Genomic DNA, 12,620 nt, shown 5'->3' on the forward strand with positions numbered 1-12,620 from the left:
GTATTTTAATTTAAATAACCTACCTGTTACCAACTGTTCGTCTAAAATTGTGAGCCATGTGTTTGTGACTATTACAGCGCCATGTATCACAAAGTGAAAGAAGTGTTCCAACTAAAACATTCCTATTTCTTTACGTACTACACGTATATGTAATAAAATGGGGTTTCCTATTTATAAAAAACGCAGTTGATACCCGTTTGACCTATGGCAGCGTCATCTAGAGGGCCAACCTTAGAACCATCTGGTTTCCCCCTTCAAGCTACACGAGTTTGGTTCTTCGTAGTTTTTTCCTTTGATGCTTATTTCGTGAGATATTTGGCCCGGTCACGATCAATGGACCACCCTGTATACCAAAAGGACCGCATCAAATACCACTTTGAGTCATTCGAAGACCAAAGACGTGCAATAAAATTCTTCATGACCCACAGTTTCTCATATTTTACGCACCAAGCACCAGACGACAGGCAATTGAAAGTAGTTGTCAAAAGCCTTCCAGCGCAAGTTACCGAAGAACAACTTTACTATGCCCTCAAGGAAAAAGTTCTCACATTGATACAAGTCTACCAATTTAAGGAACTCGAAGAGAAGACGAAACAACTGATACCGCAACCTGTACCGAGTCACCCTCCCATCCGGAAAAGGCAATGACAACATATATGATGTAAAATACCTGCTCTGCACAAGAGTGATAATAGAAACCTATAATAGTAAAGAAGGATCAGTCCAGTGCCGACATTGTCAACGTTTCGAGCATACGGCGAACTACTGAAGCATGCCAGCCCTCTGCGTCCGCTGCGGTGGCTGCCACAATTCATCGAATTGTGCCCATCCTAGGACGGCGCCCCCAAAGTACACCAATTGTGAACAAGAGCAGCAAGTGACCTACCGTGGCTGCCCCAAATTTCTATAGCTCTATACCAGCAGGACACCAAAGCAGTCGAACCCACAACGGCCTATAATTGTTAAGAGCTCGGCCATGGCCTCCATTCAGGCCACCCAAGAACAAGCGGCACCTCTACTTGCTGAAACAATCGCCTCTCGATCACAACCGGCACCCAGAGTGATTCCACGAAAGACGAGAGAACAGCGCTCTTACTCCGAACCAATATATGCCCATCCACTGACGCCAACACCAGTGGAGACATCATCTGCCTGGTCGACCACCTTTACACCAGTGTTAACAAATATTGTACAACTACACACCGCCGTCCCGCCGTCCAGCAGAAGCTGACGTCTATCCTCTCGCTTGTAAAAAGCGCACTGACAGCTTTACAGACACCCTAAACGGATAGACGGCATCACACGATAAATTTCAACTTCTGCATCTGGAACGCCAACGACCTGAAACTGAAGAAAACAGAATTCACGGACTTCTTACATCGCCACATGATAGACGTAGCATTTGTCTCCGAAACACTTCTCCACGAGTCAACCGACCTCCGCTTGAGGAACATGTACTTCAATCGGATGGACAGACGGGACCAACGGGGTGGAGGGAGGGCAGTTGTCATCAAAAAATGCATTCATTACCACCAAGAACATTTACCCCAACTCCTGACTTTAGAGGTCACGGCAGTAACAATCCACACGACGCTTGGAAACATCACACGTATTGCAGCTTACCTTAGCCCAAAGAGGCCTCTCCACCCAGAAGACCTTTACGCCGTTACAGAGGGTCACGACAAGATCCTCCTTGGAGGGGATCTTAGTAGTAAACATGTTGCCTGGAATTCCCGTTAGACTAACCCAAAAGGACACATGTTGTTTGCACTGTTTGAGGATTTACATATTTCCGTCCAGGGCCTGTGGGAACCGAAGAGGATACCTTACGTCCAGACACAAGACCCCGATGTTCTGGACATCGCCATAATCAAGAACATCAACCCGGATCTCCATCTGCGGACGCTGGATGATCTTTCGTCGACCACAGACCAGCGATAGGACTCACAGAGAGGGCCACTTTGCAACTCCCACCGCCAGTGACAAGAACTTACGACTGGCAGCAGTTCCAAACGTACCTCAACAACAATGTGCGACCAACCCAGGTTGTTACTACCAGAGAAGCGATTGATGTGGCAGTCGAAGTACTCACGAAGAAGATTAACAGTGCAAAACAACACGCACTCTCGCAGCGCCTGCAACCAGAAGTCAATTATGACGAGTTTCCACTACCACTGCACGAACGTAAGAGAAGGAGCAACCGGTTTCGGAAACGGTGGGTCCGTTACCCCCATCCAGATGATAGACGGGAGACTCACAGACTAACCCGAGAACTCCGGTGGAAAGTTCAGGACTGGAAGCAACATACGTGGGGACTCCGAATGGAGAACTTTCTATTATGCACCAAAGATGAATGGCGAATAGTTAAAAGTCTCGTACAGCAACAGCCCCCCAAAAGGGCAATTCGAGGACCGCATGGCCTCTTGTACTACTCATTGTCACAGGTGGAGCTGTATGCGCATACATACCAATAACAGATGACTACGCCCCCCACGGAGGATGGATATGATGCACTGCATCGTGCAGAGGAGGACACAGCGGCGGAATGGGAAGCTATTCGGGACTCCCCGACTAATACTATACCCTGGCTGACAACGACGGAGGAAATTCGGAGGATTATCAACTATACCAAACACACCTCATCCGGAACAGATAGAATCGACAATACTGAATTGAAACACCTACCGAGAAAGCACATCGTGCTTCTCACCCGGATAGTGAACAGCTGCCTCAGAACTGCATACTTCCCCGAGGCAGGGAAGATTGCCAGAATATTGCCAATAGTCCGCAGCTCGTGGTCGTGCGGTAGCGGTCTCGCTTCCCACGCCCGGGTTTCCGGGTTCGATTCCCGGCAGGGTCAGGAATTTTCTCTGACTCGTGATGACTGGGTGTTGTGTGATGTCCTAAGGTTAGGTAGGTTTAAGTAGTTCTAAGTTCTAGGGGACTGATGACCATAGATGTTAAGTCCCATAGTGCTCAGAGCCATTTGAACCATTTGAATATTGCCAATACCAAAACCGGGCAAGGATCTCTCACACCCTGACAGCTACAGACCCATAAGCTTACTGCCGACGTTGGGAAAGGTGTCCTGCTGAAACGCACGCAGGACATCTTTGTGGCACACGACATCATCCGACCGGAGCAGTTTGGCTTCCTGGCGAAGCTATCGGCTGAGTTACAACTATTACGCATCATGGAAACTATCCAAGACAATTTAAACAAGAAAAAACATACCATTGGAGTCTTTCTCTATATAGAGAAGGCTTACGATAAAGTATGGCGACGCAACTTGATCGTCTAGCTCCGACGTACCACTCCCCTGCCGGGCTGCTGTTAAAAACTTCTCGACAATTTTCTCCAGGATCGCAGATTATATGTCCACATTAATGACAAGAACTCAACAACACGGCCTGCCGTTCAAGGACTTCCACAAGGATCGGTCATATCTCCACTGATGTTTAATTTATATTTTAACGACCTCCCGACGGTGCCACATGTTACTGCCAGTTTCTATGCCGATGACCCAGCGCTCCTGACTGAAGGACCCAGAATGGACCACCTCATCACACGGATTCAGCGCCAACTAGATTTAGTGGACCAGTGGACCAACAGGAACAAAACTAAGGTCACTGCAGAGAAAACCAAAGTCATTGTCTTCACACGTCGGAGACCCATTGTCAGTGAACGCCTACGGATAACAGACCAGCCACTCCCGTGGGCAACAACTGTAAAATACCTTGCAGTGCATCTGGACGCCAAACTGCTGTATAGTAATCACATTATGGGGAAGAAGACGTCTGGTCGAAAATGCTGGGCGCTCTCTTCCCACCACAGTTGGTACGGTAGAACCCTCACGCAACCACAAATATAAAGTAGCGAAGGCGATAGTATTTGAGCCCCCGTAAATGTAATCCCTACATAATTTACAGACATAGTCCTTTAGCACTTCTACACACTGTTTTCAAACACACAACAAAAGCAGCGAGTTAAAGGACCCCTCTTTGGCCCAAACTAAAGCTGATAGAAGAATAAATAAATAAAGTGAAAATTTTTACCCTTTCCATTCCCTGTAGAAGTAAAAATCAACGAAGAAGGTCAAACTTCAGCATCACCACACACACACACACACACACATACAAAATAAAAGCCCCAGTCAAAGACGAGCCGTTCTATGAACGCTACAGCAGTGACTTACGGACAGTATTGTTTCACTTGTATTACGCATTGTATACACTGAAGAGATTGCTTAAGTTTCATGTTGCCGATTGCCTGCGAGACTTCTGTACTCCACAAAAGTTAAGTATTGTCATTTATCTCACTATTATAAAAATTCATTAACACCATTTGCTTGAATTGTGGTCAAGCTATCCGAGAAATCGGATTTCCTAGGCCCCTAGTATTAGACGAGTGGGCAAAACAAAACACTGGGCACACCTTACAATCAAATATCTCATTCCAGAATACATGCCTAACAACGATGTAATCTAACTAAAATCTTGCCGTAGCTCCCTGATTTCCCAAGTATACCCACTATTCTTTTGATTCTTGAATAGGGTATTCGTATAACTAGCAGAAATTTATTGGAGAACCTTTCCTCTTCCAGTCCTAGTACCAAGCACATATTCTCCCATAATCCTTTATTCTACACCCTCCCTTAAAGAATATTCCAATCCCCCCTGGCTGTTAGATTTTGATCTTCCTTTACGTTGTGAATTACTCGTTCAATATCCTCATATACTTTCTATAACTCTTCACTTTCGGCTTGTCATGCCGGCATATATAAATGAACTGTTGTTGTCGGGGTTAGTTTGCTGTCGATTCTGATCAGAAAAACCCTATTACTGAACTACTCTCAGTGCTTCGCTCTCTTCCGTACCTTCCTATGTAAAGCATATCCTACTCTCATTATACCATTTTATGCTTCTACTGGTATTAACCTATACTCATTTGACCACCTTCCCTTTTCATTCCATTGACCCCCAAGTCTGAGCCTCAGCTTTCCGCTTTTCAGATTTTCTGGTTTCCCGACCACGTTCAAACTTCTGACACTCCACATACCGACTCATAGAACAGCTTCCAGTGCCCAATACTTCATTGTCACAATCGTACCACTGGCAGCAGCTGTTGATCGAGGCATGCTCTCTGTAGTTACCAATGCCTGATGTTGCTAGAAGCCCAGTTTTCCCACCAGCAGCTGCCATTGTTGGAGGTACACTCCCGTAGCTGTCGAAGCCTGCTTTCCCAGTACCCACATGCTTCTATTAGGGACCGCCACTTTTCGAAACCAAGTTCCCACCTCCTCCCTTCTCTGACCTCCGCTTCCGGCCACTGCAGTAATAGTCGACCTTTCCTTCTGGAGGATAGAGCAGGACTCTGCTTTTTCTTTCTTTTCGGTAATGCATCTCTGTCCTGCAGTGCAAATCCTTTCACGTGCTCCTTCCTACACGCCACCCCTGGCCTGCGGCAACGGCATTCCTACCTGGCCACCTTCTCTGTCGCTTGCTCCCATCCACACTGCTATTACATTTTTGCCGCTTCCCCAGGACAGCTCCTCAACTCAAATCTTTGCATGCTTCTTAACCACGCCACAACGACGCCTTCCCGTCCGCCCACGTCTTCCTTTGGCCAGCTTTTATATGCTACGGAAACAATAGACCCATGTTCTTCCAACACTCCTGGCCACCCTGTAGGCCACGCCTTTCCTTTTTTTTTGTTAGTGTTTGTGATTTTTCTTGTTTTTCTTTAAATATTTGAATCTTTCATTTTTTCTTAATTTGATAAATTTTTAAATTTCTTATTTTTTGTTCTTAAAAGTTTTATTCTTGCTTGTTTATTCACTTTTTCTTTCAAAGTGGCAACAAATGTGTCTCCCCCACAATGAGTTGAAGACCCACACCCCTCTCCCACCTTACATTTTTAATACACAGCTATGTACTATGCATACAGTTTTAGATATATCTATATCTTCTCACTAGAGTAATCGAGCGGGGTAAGAGGTGATTAAATGTCAAATTTCACACAAATAGTAAATTTTGTAGAAGATGAAAATAATTCAGTTTATGTGAGCGAGCCGCAACACGCCCTGCGCGATGAAACGGGGGAACGGCCGATTCGGGGCGGTTTATAGCGGTCTCCACGGGCGGCCTGGGAGAAAGCGATCGGACACGCTGCCCTCGGCTGCGGCATCCTTTCTATAGGACGGAGGTGGGGTAGCGCCCTCGTCCCGCACCGTAACACTCAAAGCCGCGATTTCTCCACTACATGGAAAACTGGACCATACTCAGTCTTTTGTGGCCAAGGCGCCGATCAACACAGAAGACGGTGTGGCCGCGCTAAGAGCCGTGTTGGCAAGGTGCGCTCCTTGTATGCCCCTCACACCACTGCTCGTAGCGTGGGACTGTGCAGAAACATTCCGATGGTTCCATTAGCGATGCAGAAGCCGCGAGCACGTTTCAAGCTGCGCCTCCCAGAAGCTACCCATTGGCTGAAACTGTTGACGTGGGGCGATGATTTCTGCGCACACAATGTTTCGAGAGAGGACAGGGGATTGGCGGAAATTTTATTGCAAGAAGATAATTGGGCAGAAACTGGTGTACAGTAGGAGACGAAGAGGCTACGCTCAATGTGAGAAAAAGGCATTCGTGTTCTGACTGCTTTGGCGAGCAGTCGTATTACTCTTTATTGTCCGCTACGGAGTACGGACAGGAACACGTCATTTCCGGGATCGCGCATCGTCACAGTTGCAGCTCCATCGAGCAATGCAGGCAGTGGACAGAAGCACCCGGTACTGCAGCAATTATTACAGGTAAATGTACGCAGCACCGGCGTACTGTGATCAGCCTTGTGTTTTCCGATTAGCGCGTTGCTCAAACATGCCAGAGCGATAGAGCTCTCAATTGACTACCAATTCGCACTATTCGTGATCGCCACTTTACTTTTATTGTACAATTAAATATGCTCCTTCCTCGCGTTAATTCTTTGAATTTCGAGTCTAAATTGTAATCACTTGCGTAATAAATTGCAACTTCCTTCTGATGACTCGGTGGCCTTTCCCCACCTTCGCCTGCCCATGCTGCGGTGACCGCAGTCCTGCCGGACTAGGCCCGTTCCTTTGTCTTAACCAGTTGCACCCTGCTGCACTAATACTGCACCCTGTCATGCTTCTACTGCTTTCTGACACATCCTAACGCGCCTGTCGTGCTCTCACTGCCGGGGACCGTTGCCCTTGGTTTGACTCTTTCTCTACCCTTCAATGCTCCTTGTATCCCAATTGGTCGAACCTGTGCTCCCAGTACCGTCAGCGCTCGCCTTTGCCGCATCTGTCATCGGCAACGTTTTTTTCTTGCGTTTTCAATGGGTGCATCCAACCTCCCAGTAACTCCGGCGTCCTCCCGCCATTTCCTTTGGCCGTCAGCGTCTCGTACTTCTCGACATAGCTCCAGCTGTCACTACGCCTCAATGGACGGCCTCTCCCTCATCACTTCTTCAGTTCGTGGACACGACCATCTCTCTCCCCCTGGTCGCTGGCGAACAGCCTTCTGTCAAGATGTTTGTGCCATCTTCAGGGTAAAGGATATTATATCTGGCTATCTGGTACCACGTGTCGTGGATTTTGAATCCGCGCCAGACGGCTTGGACGTCGAAGACCCCTAGAGGTCTCTGCACCATCAAGCCGTAAGCTGTGGTGGCGCGCGCCTCCTGGCCCACGTATAATGTGAGGGCGCCACAGTGGAACACGTGGTCCCAGCGACCAATAGCAGCGTCCCCGATCATGTATTTAAGGGCCTGCCTCTCGCTCAGCCAGTCAGTCTACTCTCGACGTGCATCTATCAACATCTCGCCTCAGACAGTGTATTTACGTTCTTGTTCCGTGTACTAGAGGACATGGTTGATTAGTTAGGTTTTCTTGTGACGCTGTTGTTTCTATCTTGTTATTGTTCGTAAGGTCCTTCGTTGTTCGTGTCCGTACTCTCCCGTCTGTGTTGTTGTACGCGGGCTGCTCCGTGTCTCTCCCCGCGCTTTCCTTCACGGCAACCCCGTGATCGATCCGGTCATGGTTACAACAAACTATGAATGGACACTTCTGCAAAGTGCCGGCGCCATGCGGGTCTGCCTAACCTTAGCCCTCTGGTGTTCTTTTTGCAAATGTTCGTCAGTCTCACGTTGTACGCATACCTCATTTGCAGTATGTTTACACATCGATTGTTCCAGGCACCACCGGAGACAGAGTTGAGTAGAAAACAGAATATACGATTCGTTTTCGCAGTATCTTCATTATTAACGTACTTTCAATAACGAATTCCACCATCATTTTAATAGAATTATGTAACAACTACTGTGATTTAAGTTCGTTAAGTCAAATAATTCAGCTGCAAGAGATATCTTTCAAAATACATTTTGTGTGCTATTCCTCTGACAGATGTAACATATTCGTAGTTAATTGTTCCAGACATTATACAAAATTACTATGTATGATATGAAGGGAATAAATGAGTAACTGATTGTAAGGAGAACCATATTTGTGAGGTAAAGGTTGTCTCCATGCATGTTGTGTTGAGTAGTTCAGTTAACAGTAATTACTTATTGCAGACTGAACAGCAGAAAAGATCTGTCAGTGCGCGTCATTGTTAAAAAATTGTGGAAGTTTGGCAACAATAAACAGTAATGGGTAGCATCGTCTCCACTCATTGCAGCAGAGGAACCACGTATCGGTGCACACCAGGACTTCATCCATAGTATGTCTTCAAACAAAGATTATGAGGCTGTGAGGACATTTTTTGGCATGTCGTTTTGTTGTTCTGGTTTCCCTATAGTTACAAAAAGAATTTTTTAGTACAGAATTTTGGTTCAGCAATTTTGGAGACAAGTCAATCTGCTGAAGAGCTATCGTTACGTTAGTCTGCAGTCTTCTTTTGATTAAACACGTGTATAACACTTCGAGGGTTGAGGACAAGCAATTTTGTTTATCTACATCTCTTGGCCAAAGCTAAAATTGGGAAAATATGTTCATACAACAGGACATTAACTTTCATTCACTGTGACAACTTATGAGAAATCCACAGTAGAACTGAGGGAGGAGGAGTAACGGGGTTGTGTAGTAGTGTGACAACCTATTACTCTTATTTATCAGTTTCACAACATAGTGACAGTCTGCTACGGAAGATATTAAATCATCTGCAGAAAAGAGTAATCATAAGGAGTACTATTGTGATTTAATAAGTCGAAGCATAAGTTGTGACCAAATGTTGTAAAGAACCCTGCTACCAATATGTGTATACTCAGCTAACAATTTCTCACCACTCTGTTAAGTCGCTAATAACAACAGTCAAATTGCAAAAACCTTTTTTTTTTGCAAGTATTAGATGTAGCTTATCATAAGAACATCATTTAAAGAACTTAGCACGTATTACTGTGTCACATGATATCAATCTTATCAATCTCTTGTGAATAAAACCGTCTTCATCACTTAATATATGTCTTCGTTTATTATGTAGTTCTGGCCATTGCCATCCTCAGATTTTAAGCTTGTATCATTTTATACGGTTTGATTATGTAGCCACAGACCAGTTTTCATCAGTAAATAGAGTACTGTTACTAGCTATAAAAAGAAAACAAAGAAAAAAACATGTACACGGTGTTAAATACAATAAGATGGGGCTGTGTTGTTTATGGGGTACAAGACTGTTGATGCTGTACACACACTGTTGAGCTATGGTACTCACTAGCTGACTTCCAATGCTGTCAAGGAATAATGGGAATTTTGCGTTATAAATTTATATGACCTGGATAGTCTTCACAGTCCAGCATCGTCTGCCAATCTACACTGTCGCATTCGTTGCTGTCGGTCTCTGCGTATAAACGCCACTCCAGGCTGCATTTTTCAATTAGTTTCATTAAAAGACTTATTGTGGCAGTCTGTTCTAACAGTTACTCCTCGATAATTCTCAGACGAATATTCTGAAAATCTAGAACTAAAACAAAAATAAAAAAATTACAGCTAAGAAGAGGAAGGCTGCCCAGTTATTTTTCAACACACAATTTTCTTCCAACACGTGTCAATTTGGTAAAATGTTTTGCTTTGTCTTTAAAATGCAAGCGATACTCAAGGGCTGCTAACCTGTTCATGTCACACATTGGTTGTGGAAATGTATTCAATTCAAGTGTGAAGACAGTTGGGATTTGGCAACATTGTATGATAAGTCTGGCAAATCTGTAGTAGTCTAATTACTTCCCAAAGTGATACAGAAGTGTCCTGCCAAATTCACTTGATATTTAATTGGTATTCTGGTTAAATATTTTGAACGATTTTTATTTATACTGTGTCATCTATCAAATTGTCAACGGCCTTGCCGCAGTGGTAACACCGGTTCCCGTCATATCACTGAAGTTAAGCCCTGTCGGGCTGGGCTAGCACTTGGATGGGTGGCCATCCGGTCTGCCGAGCGCTGTTGGCAAGCTGAGTGCACTCAGCTCTAGTGAGGCAAATGGAGGAGCTACTTGACTGAGAAGTAGCGGCTCAGGTCACGGAAACTGATATACGACCGGGAGACCGGTGTGCTGACCAGATGACGCTCCATTACGGATCCAGTGACGCTTATGGGTTGAGGATGACACGGCGGCTGGTCGGTACCGTTGGGTTATTTGTGTTAGTCATCGCCCGGACAATGAAGGAGCACGTAACGACACATTTGGTCATTAGATCTGTGGGAACGTCGTCGAGCTATATAGTCAAGAACTGCATTGCTCCTAGGTTCCAGTGTCCCCGGACACTAGTGTTTTATCTCTCATATAACTTAGCTACAACCATTAGGTTTTCTGAATGTGACGAATAATACATGCAAAAACGATCCAACTTGAAGCGAGAAAAATACCTACGTAAGTGATTTCATCGATGAAACCCACCTCATACATTGCACAAGTATTCGACTTTCCTCCATTACCATCGCTCTAGTATTAAATACAAAGAAAACAAAATATCAACGAATGTTAACCTTTTTTCCATTTAACGCTCAGTTTTGTAACCCGTGGGCTATTCTCATCCTACAGCTATCAAGATATCACTATAAGAGCCGTACTAGAGATATTAACTGACGGTTGAGAAAAACACTCGTAGCAGGAAGCATATTAACACAGCAGGCAAAATTACCAAGACTTTATCTAACAACCTCCGCTTTCCAGAATTATTTTGCCACGAATTATAGATTACATGCGTAGTATTCCTCACGTCGTGCGCTGCATGAACGCTGTTTACAACGCTACTTCTGCTATATGGTGTACAATCAATTCATCGAAGAGATTCAACTGAAAACCAAGCTACAAAAATAGTGTTATGCTTGCCAATGTGAGTGCAGAAACGTCCGCTATAGATGTAGGCTCAAGACGCAATGCGTCGCGAACACTTGAGTGGACGTCAATCATGATCAGGCGACCAAAGGCCGGTGGAGCAGTAATTGTACAGATCGGTACACATAACCGCGAGACCTTCACGCAAATACTTTTCCATGGTTCTTCTGTTACTGGCAGTTTAGAATATAAACTAAATTATTTCTTTACTACGGAAAGACGTTCTGTTAACAATCGGACAATGTGTGGTTTAAAAGGCTGCGGACAAAGTGGGTTCAGTAACTTTGCAGCAGAATAGCTCAAGTGGAAGGCAAAACTTCGTGTAGAATCTTCGCCATCCTACAGCGTTGGAGGATCTTGTAGATGGCTGTTAAGTGATTTTATTTCAGAGGTTATAAAATCAAGTAGAAAGTACGCATTGGGAACTCGAGGCAGCTGATTAATGGTGATTCGATTAAAACCAGGGAAAGTATCGAACGTTCTGTAATCCACTTCTGGTAGTCAGGCAGTCTGAATTCTCATCGCGTGGTGTACTTGCATTGTAAAAAACGATAATCGACTTGCTCGCGAAACTTGATCTTCTTGTGTATTGATGCTAATTTGGTTTACAGAGAGAATGGGACCGATTGCCAGATCATCCGAAAGTTTTTAACTGTCACAAGTAGATTTGCACACCTCTGCTTTTTTTTCGATACAGACTAGAGGCGACGCTAGACCCCACCAGAGTGGGAACTTGTGGCATATACAAACTCTGTCCCCATAACCTTTCCTGCATTGACAACTTTATACCCGTTAATGAGCCAAACGCAAGGTAAGGTCACAGGGCACTTCTTCCACCTCGTATTTGAGATTGAGATGTTGAATATGTTGCTTTAAAGCCGGCTGGTGTGGCCGTGCGGTTCTAGGCGCTTCAGTCTGGAACCGCGTGACCGCTACGGTCGCAGGTTCGAATCCTGCCTCGGGCATGGATGTGTGTGATGTCCTTAGGTTAGTTAGGTTTAAGTAGTTCTAAGTTCTAGGGGACTGATGACCACAGATGTTAAGTCCCATAGTGCTCAGAGCCATTTGAACAAAAACTTTTATCATGTATTTTGCAGCTTCAGCACGAGCAGACCTAACAGCTGGTGGGAAATAATTTTGATTTTAACGCGTCTTCATTCACGGTCAACAATAACGATTTTTGATGGTTTCAACTCACACTGAGACACAGAACATTTCGTCACGTCATATTTTTCAATCACGTGGTGTTAATGAAGATACGTGTGGAGTTACATTAT

Source organism: Schistocerca nitens, chromosome 1 (assembly GCF_023898315.1).
Source record: "Schistocerca nitens isolate TAMUIC-IGC-003100 chromosome 1, iqSchNite1.1, whole genome shotgun sequence".
Lineage (NCBI taxonomy): Eukaryota > Metazoa > Arthropoda > Insecta > Orthoptera > Acrididae > Schistocerca > Schistocerca nitens.